This window comes from Prunus dulcis, chromosome 8 (assembly GCF_902201215.1).
Source record: "Prunus dulcis chromosome 8, ALMONDv2, whole genome shotgun sequence".
In the NCBI taxonomy this organism is placed as follows: Eukaryota; Viridiplantae; Streptophyta; class Magnoliopsida; order Rosales; family Rosaceae; genus Prunus; species Prunus dulcis.
In genome coordinates, this window is record NC_047657.1 from 6,181,819 (window position 1) to 6,189,000 (window position 7,182).

Below are 7,182 nucleotides of genomic sequence, written 5' to 3' on the forward strand. Positions count from 1 at the left end.
GCTTTTAGAGTTTGCTTCACTTCTCCAGCATATGCTTTGTTCAACTTGTTGGCCAAGTTTCCCATAACTTGGCCATGAATATCACATTTGCTCTCCCACCAATCTGTTGCCTTAGACAAATATCGGAGGTTGTGCTTGACCGCAGAGATTTTGTCAAGTGGATCATTGCTCTCAGCCTCACTTCCAGATGAAGTGGGATCGTGATTGGGAGTCAGAGTGGAGATGGGAACGGCACATGCCACGGCTGGTCTCCTGGGTAACTGACATGCTCGTTTGGAGGGGGTACATCCGACATCTTTAAGTATCAGTGGGGACAATTTAGAACTGCAGACTGCATAAAAACAAATAAAGGTACATTCAGTCTCCAGTTTGACGTTATCAACACTTTTAAACAACAATAACAGGAAGAATAATTACCTTTCCCGTTAAGAAGGTGCCTATGCTGCATAAATGGTAGGAAGGTTTAGTTATATGTGGGAACTTGTCTGAAGTATATAGGGACAATGCTTTTTCCTGGAACTTTTCTTCCTCTGCAATCATCAACTTAATTGGAGAAACCATATTTTCCTGCACACCAATATTATAAAAATAATTTGAGTTCGTTGCAATCTAGACAATAACAAGCAATAAACAATCAGCACTTATCAACAACCTATTATAGGATATTAAGCGAAAAATAAACAAAAAATACAGAGCATAAACAAAACCCCAGCTATTTACAACTGACCTACTAATTCAACGGCTCAAAGCCAGTTAGAAAATTGTCATATCCAAATAAATAGTGTGGGTTATAACTCTTTTATCAGTTACAACTGTTCAGTAAGCCAGTTAAGGTTAGCTGTAACTATAATAAGATCGTGCAATGTAATTGAACAAATCAGAATATCTAATTTCTTAGCACCTCTTATCTCTATAACCACTCTGTCAAAGTTGTGCTCACAATGGGGTCTTCTTGGACACAAATACTAATAACTAGCTGCTAGCAATACCAATATCGTATGATCAAAGAGTCGTTGTTCTGAATGTATGCATGTTCTTTTTCTATTATAAATCAATTGTTCAAAATTATTGCATTCAAATTCATAATTAAGCTCACATATTTAAAAACCAAAAACAAAAAAAAACAAACTCAACACTTATCAAGAGCCTATTATTATATCATTGTATTCAAAGAGCATATTACCCCACTATTGTATTCAAACGAGCATTTTTTATATCTAAACGCACATTTTGCTTTGCAAAATTGTGTATTTAAAGAGCCTATTGCTCTGCATTTCAAATGAGGCAAATATATAGGTTTGATTTTTGTGTAACCCCAAAACCTCCCTAGGCTACAGCCCACTGTAGCCTTTGTCCTAGTTCCGCTAGTGTATTCTAGGGTTCTTGTAATGATCTATTGACTTTGTCGAAACTATGTTTTCTTCTTTGCCAATTGGTAAATAAGAATTTCAGAGCAGCAGAGCAAGAGAGAACACTATCATGCATGCTATCAAATTGCTTTTACTCTGATTACAATGACAATTGAACCTATAATTTTTCTAATACATGAAGCATGATGAAGGTATTGAGATGCAACTCTCCAAGAGGCTTCAATCGGTGGCAGAACGAACATGAGCACACGCCCTTACTTTAGCACAAAAGATGCGTCGGTGTCCTCCAACGTTCCAATAGACTCCTTGAGAAGTCTTCGTGCTTCTTCTCTCCTCCTAAACAAGAAAGTGAAGCAAATAGTCACAAGCAATTATGTAACATCCAATCCACATGGCAGATTGATTACACAGTCACAATACCAGTAGATTTAAGGAATTTATATGCATCTTCGAACTCTTACACTGACCATGCACACACGCAGTTTACTTTTAACCTCATAATTCAAGGTTGAAAGAAACTAAAAATCAACATTTCGATGCCTCACATACAAGAACAGGGGAGTTTTCTACAACAACTTCTACAATGCACCAAAAGAATAGCCTAGTAGATTCAAGTACTTTTACTCTAAATAAAATGCTATATAAGCGATTCATTTCAATGATCGAAGGACAAAGAAATTTTCTTTCAACTGTTTTGGAAAACAAAGCAAAACATTTCAGCCTCAGACCACAAATATTTCCAGTAATTGTTGAAAGCATACCTCTTTATATCATCCACAGCTTGTTTACGACGTTGTATCTGAAGTTCTAGAATGTGAATTAACGTTGCCCTAGCCTGTTTGATAAAATACATTACAAAATAAAGTACCTCAAAACACAAACCAATACAGTGCATTCTAAGACCCAAAACTATCTTACTTGATGGGGACGCAATGAGTTGAGAAGATGATGCAAGTTCTTGAAGATAAGAGATATATCTTCCACTCTCCTCGCGTACTGTGATGGTCTCTCTACAAGAATATCAGCCAGCTCCAAAATGTGCAGCTGCAATTCTCTGTTAAGTGACCTCAGTTCCTTCTTAAAATCTAAGAAGGATCACAATTTTTGTCAAAGAAGCATAAAACATTTTAGAGGCGAAAAACAAACACATGCATATGCACAATATATATATATATATGTAAAGAAGACACTAGAATAAACAGACATACACGCATGTGCACATGTAGTTCTTATTTGTTTCTTGTTAGTTATTATCAATAAAATCATGCTCTGCAAACCAGATGATACATACCCCCTAACACTCTTCACCTTTCTAGAGAGGACATTTGTATTGCACTAAAGAAGGCTCATTAAGGGATCATATTTTAGTCGTAATGTCGGATCTATCATGCATGACAACATTTTCTAGTATGGATTGGATATATGCCATAGCCTAGAAAACTATGGCAATCAATCAGAAATGTGGAGTAACTGTAACCAAGAAAGTTGTAGATAACTGTAACGAAGAGAACATTTCTCAGTCTAGTAACCGTGTTCTAACTTAGCAAAGAAAATCTCTCTTTTGCTAACATCTTTCCAAAGAAAATTATAGTTAACTAGTTTATAAAAATGATAAATAATAATAAGATAATTCAACCAATGCTAAGAAGAAACTGCAATAGATGATGATTGCAACAGTGCTTGAAGCAAGAAAAAGTTCACATTAATTCCTAAATTTCAAAAGCAGTAATTTCACATGACAATACAAATAATTAAAACTAGAACGGAGGGAGGCATACCAATGTTTGGGCCTTTTGGATACAGTTGATGCACTCCCTGATCTTCCAAGCTCGGAAGAATGTCATCAGTCTATATAAAATAAGATAAAACTAATTAAGAAGAGATTACAAGGAAAACAAAGAAATCATACATTGATAACATCAACACAGTAGATTATAGAATTACACATATTTTCCAAACTCAACATTCAAAGCCAACAACTTTAAAGGTCATATATGACATTCCTGGCTAAAGCAACTGCTATAAAGGAGAGATGGCATTCTTCAAACAGTAAATTCAACAAACTTTACTTTTCACAAAAACTTCTAGCATCTAGTCATTAGTGACAAAAGCAATTTTCAGAAATCAAATTACACAGTTTATATAAATTTTGACAGGAAGAATGCAAAGAATGAGAAAAGCTCATAGTGTAATTGTCACCATAACAAATGCATGTCCCTTAAATCGGAGAGGGCGGCTCCGGAGCTGATTTGGGATCTTGCAAGTAATCTTTGTAGAGCTTATAATACGGTGGTGGTGGTGGATATGTCGCTGTAGCCATTGCCAGCACCTTCTGGCCAAACCTAAATCAACCAAGTTTAAAGAAAACAATCATGCCAAGCGCAGCTCTCCAAATCAAACAGAAAACAAACTGAAATAACCTAATAGAAATATTAAGAAATCACCCAATTATGTACATAGAAACACTGAATTTAAATCTAGAAACACAGTCTCCTTTGCATCACGACACTGACACCTAAAGCGAACACACAGCCACACAATTGTTTAAACCAAACCATAAACCTGCAATTTCCTTTTAACAGAGACAAAGTACCCACACCTCCATCTGCATCTCCACCACTCTATCACCCAAACCACAATCAAATGCATTCTACCAAACCAAAAATCAAGCCCATTTAAAAATGCCATAAACAAAACATTCTCAAAAGATTACAGGGAACCCAAAACCATCCCATAAATCCATATGCAAAATTTGATTATAAGCATGTAGATTCCAGAAGTCGTTTTTGACAATTACCCATCCATAAACAACGTTCCTTCCTTTGCTTTGATTTGAACAATTAAATCAGAATATTGTGGAATTAATTCTTGTAGAAATCCCAGAGCTTAAAATCTCATCAAAAAATATAGATAGTTGGGACTTACCCAGACAAAGGTGAACAAAGCCCAAACTTTCTGTGACAAAATGAAGAGTTTGATTTTTGTGAAGAGTGTTTGCGAGCGAGTGAGAGTGGGTGTGAGTTATTACCCAGTTCATGGAAACCCATAAACCCTCAACCCTAGAGAAACCCCTAAACCAATTTCAAAGAAACCCATAAACCCTAAACCAGTTTCTGAGCAACCCCTAAACCCTAAAACCCAAAACCAATTTCGAAGAAACCCCTAAATCAATTTCTTACAAATCCATACACCATAAACCAAATTCACAAAAACCCTAAATTTCAAAGAAAAGGAGGATGAACAGTACCTCATGGATGTGAACCGTGGAGTTAAGCTTGGATGAATAGCCACCGCTGAGGGAGAAAGACGATTGCGTTAGAGAGAGAGAGAGAGAGTTACACGAGGGAGAGAGAAGGGCCGAAGAGAGAGATAGAGCCAAGAGAGTTGAGAGAGAACCCAATTTCTGAAAAACTGATATGCGTACAATCATTCCACAATAAAGATGTATTTATATGTGGTAGTTGTAAAAAAATTGGGAAGGGGTGGTATTTTTAGTTAAAATTATGAAAAGGGTGGCATTTTGAGCTATTTCCCTTCAAAATTTGCCTCTTTTTAAAGATCTCTTCTTATCGTAATTAACTTTATTCATTTTATTTTATTCCATTATTTAAAAATATATTTTTAAAAATATAGTTTTTAATTTGTAAGCTATTGAAATGCACACTGCAAGTGAAATTGCATTTCAGTTCAATAGCTGCCAAAAAAATTCAATAACTGAAATGAACTGTTGAACTATTGAACTGAACTGAAATGAATTGTTGAGCAACCATTGCAGATGCTCTAAGAGTGCCCTTGTTTCAAGTAAAGGATCAATTGTTTGTGTCCAACACGCAATATCCATAGTCTAAACTATCTTTATTAAGCTTAATGATGCTTGATAACCATTTCATTTTGGGGTTTTAGTTTTTATTTTTCTGCCTAGAGATAAAAATATGAGGAAAAAGTGGAATGAAGAAGGGTAGAGAAGGAAGTGAGGAGAAATAGCAGAATGCTGTTTGGGCCTAAATTCTTTGTGCTAGCCCAAATTGGCTATTGGGTTCACTTTCCAAATGGTATTGGGCTTTGTTTACCATTAAAATGATGAATGGCCCATACTATTCAAAAGAATAGGAAATAAAATAAAGCATTTATTTAGATTATTTTGGTAATTGAGAGGAATTACCACCGATGGTAATTTAATCCAAGAATTAGATTAATTGAATTAATGAAGAAACAATTCACATTTTCTTAGTTATTAAGGTACGTCAGAATTACTCCTCACCATTAATAACTAGACTTCAAATAAATTTGATGACCATGAAAGCTGGGAAGTGAAGTCAGACTTGCTTTAGTTGAAAATCACAACTATTTATTACAAGATCATCGAATTTCTGCTACTAACAGGATATTTATGTTTATGGAACTAACGTTGGAAGAATTTGGGTATTATTGTTCAGTTCAGATCAATATTTTGCAAAAGGGGCGATCATGAAGCATTCAGGAGCATTGATGAACAAAGAGCCAAAACTAATCAAAGCAACTGGCTGACAATCTTTTACCTCTTGTGCATTGATGAGGGTTAATCCAAAGTCGGAAATATCCAAGACTATTCATCATCACATTGAGTGTCTGGACTGGAGAAAAGACACCGACCCAACCAACCAATCAAACAAAACTCAATCTAAGCAATCAATTCAAAATGATTAAAAAAAATCACACGATATTTGCAACTACCAAAAGTAAGCAAGCAATCTTCCCTAGGAAGCAATCAAATTCAAGGAAAAGCTGAGATAATCAAGGAGAAAACAATATTTTTCTTGCAATCCAGACAAGGTAAATCAAACAGAATTCAAAAGAGATTACTTTCTCTCACAAATTTGGTTCATCAAAGGTAGATAAGGTAGATCAAGCAGAAGTCATGTATTTTATTATATGAAAACCTCAACAAAATTTACAAAGACATCTTAATGTCTTAAAATTGTCTAGAAAGCTACCCGATCATTCAAAATCAACCAAAATAGGTGCCAGCTTGAAGTTCTACTCGCTTTTTTAGCCTCTTTATGGCTCAACTTGTTTATAGCTTTGCCAACTTCAATATTGGTATCAATTTTCAACTAATCTTTAACGCGCAATTCTAGCTAGTGCAAAAACATCCAGTCCAGTCAATAGAAATTCAGTCCAGCCCGATCTTGTCGTTTCTGTGATTGTATTTCAAGCAGAAGTCAAAGCCTAACACTTTGAGGCCTATCTAGACTTGGCAATTCATTTTTTGCTTTGTAATTCAGGTAGTTCTGATTGGACTAATTTGTTATATCTTTCATAAATTCGTGTATTTTGCTTTACTTGCCATTTTTATCTATGTTTACACCATAATCAACCGAGCATACCCAGCATCAAAAAGACTAGCACAAAGGTAGACATGCCTCTCCCTTGCCGAAGGAAGACACTCTACCGAAGTGGCAGACACCTGCCGAAGCTCTGGACTGCAGAACCTAATCTCCAAGACACGTGTCACCACCATAGCGACTTGCACAAAGTCCCACATCGAAACTTTGTGCAAGGCTCCCATTTTCACTTCCCTATAAATAGGGAACAGTACCCGAGTAAAGAGGGTAACTACTCTCTCGCCTTTTACTGTTACTCTGCCAAAGTTACCACTTATAGCTGACTTAAACATCGAAGAGCTTTCGGCAGGCACCACATCGATGTTCGAAGCTTGACGACTGCTTCTTCCTCTTTGTCGTCTGCAGGTTCTTCCATTACTGAAAGTTCTCACCTTTTTCCCTACTGAAGACCCTAAACTCTTCTCTAAGTTGACCCTCCCAAAAAGAGC

The 7,182-nt window shown here is 36.0% G+C and overlaps 1 pseudogene; it reads right to left on the bottom strand.

Moving 5' to 3' along the window:
- Window positions 1–1,491: 1,491 nt before the first annotated feature.
- On the bottom strand, window positions 1,492–3,755 carry LOC117637833 (annotated as a pseudogene).
- Window positions 3,756–7,182: the final 3,427 nt, after the last annotated feature.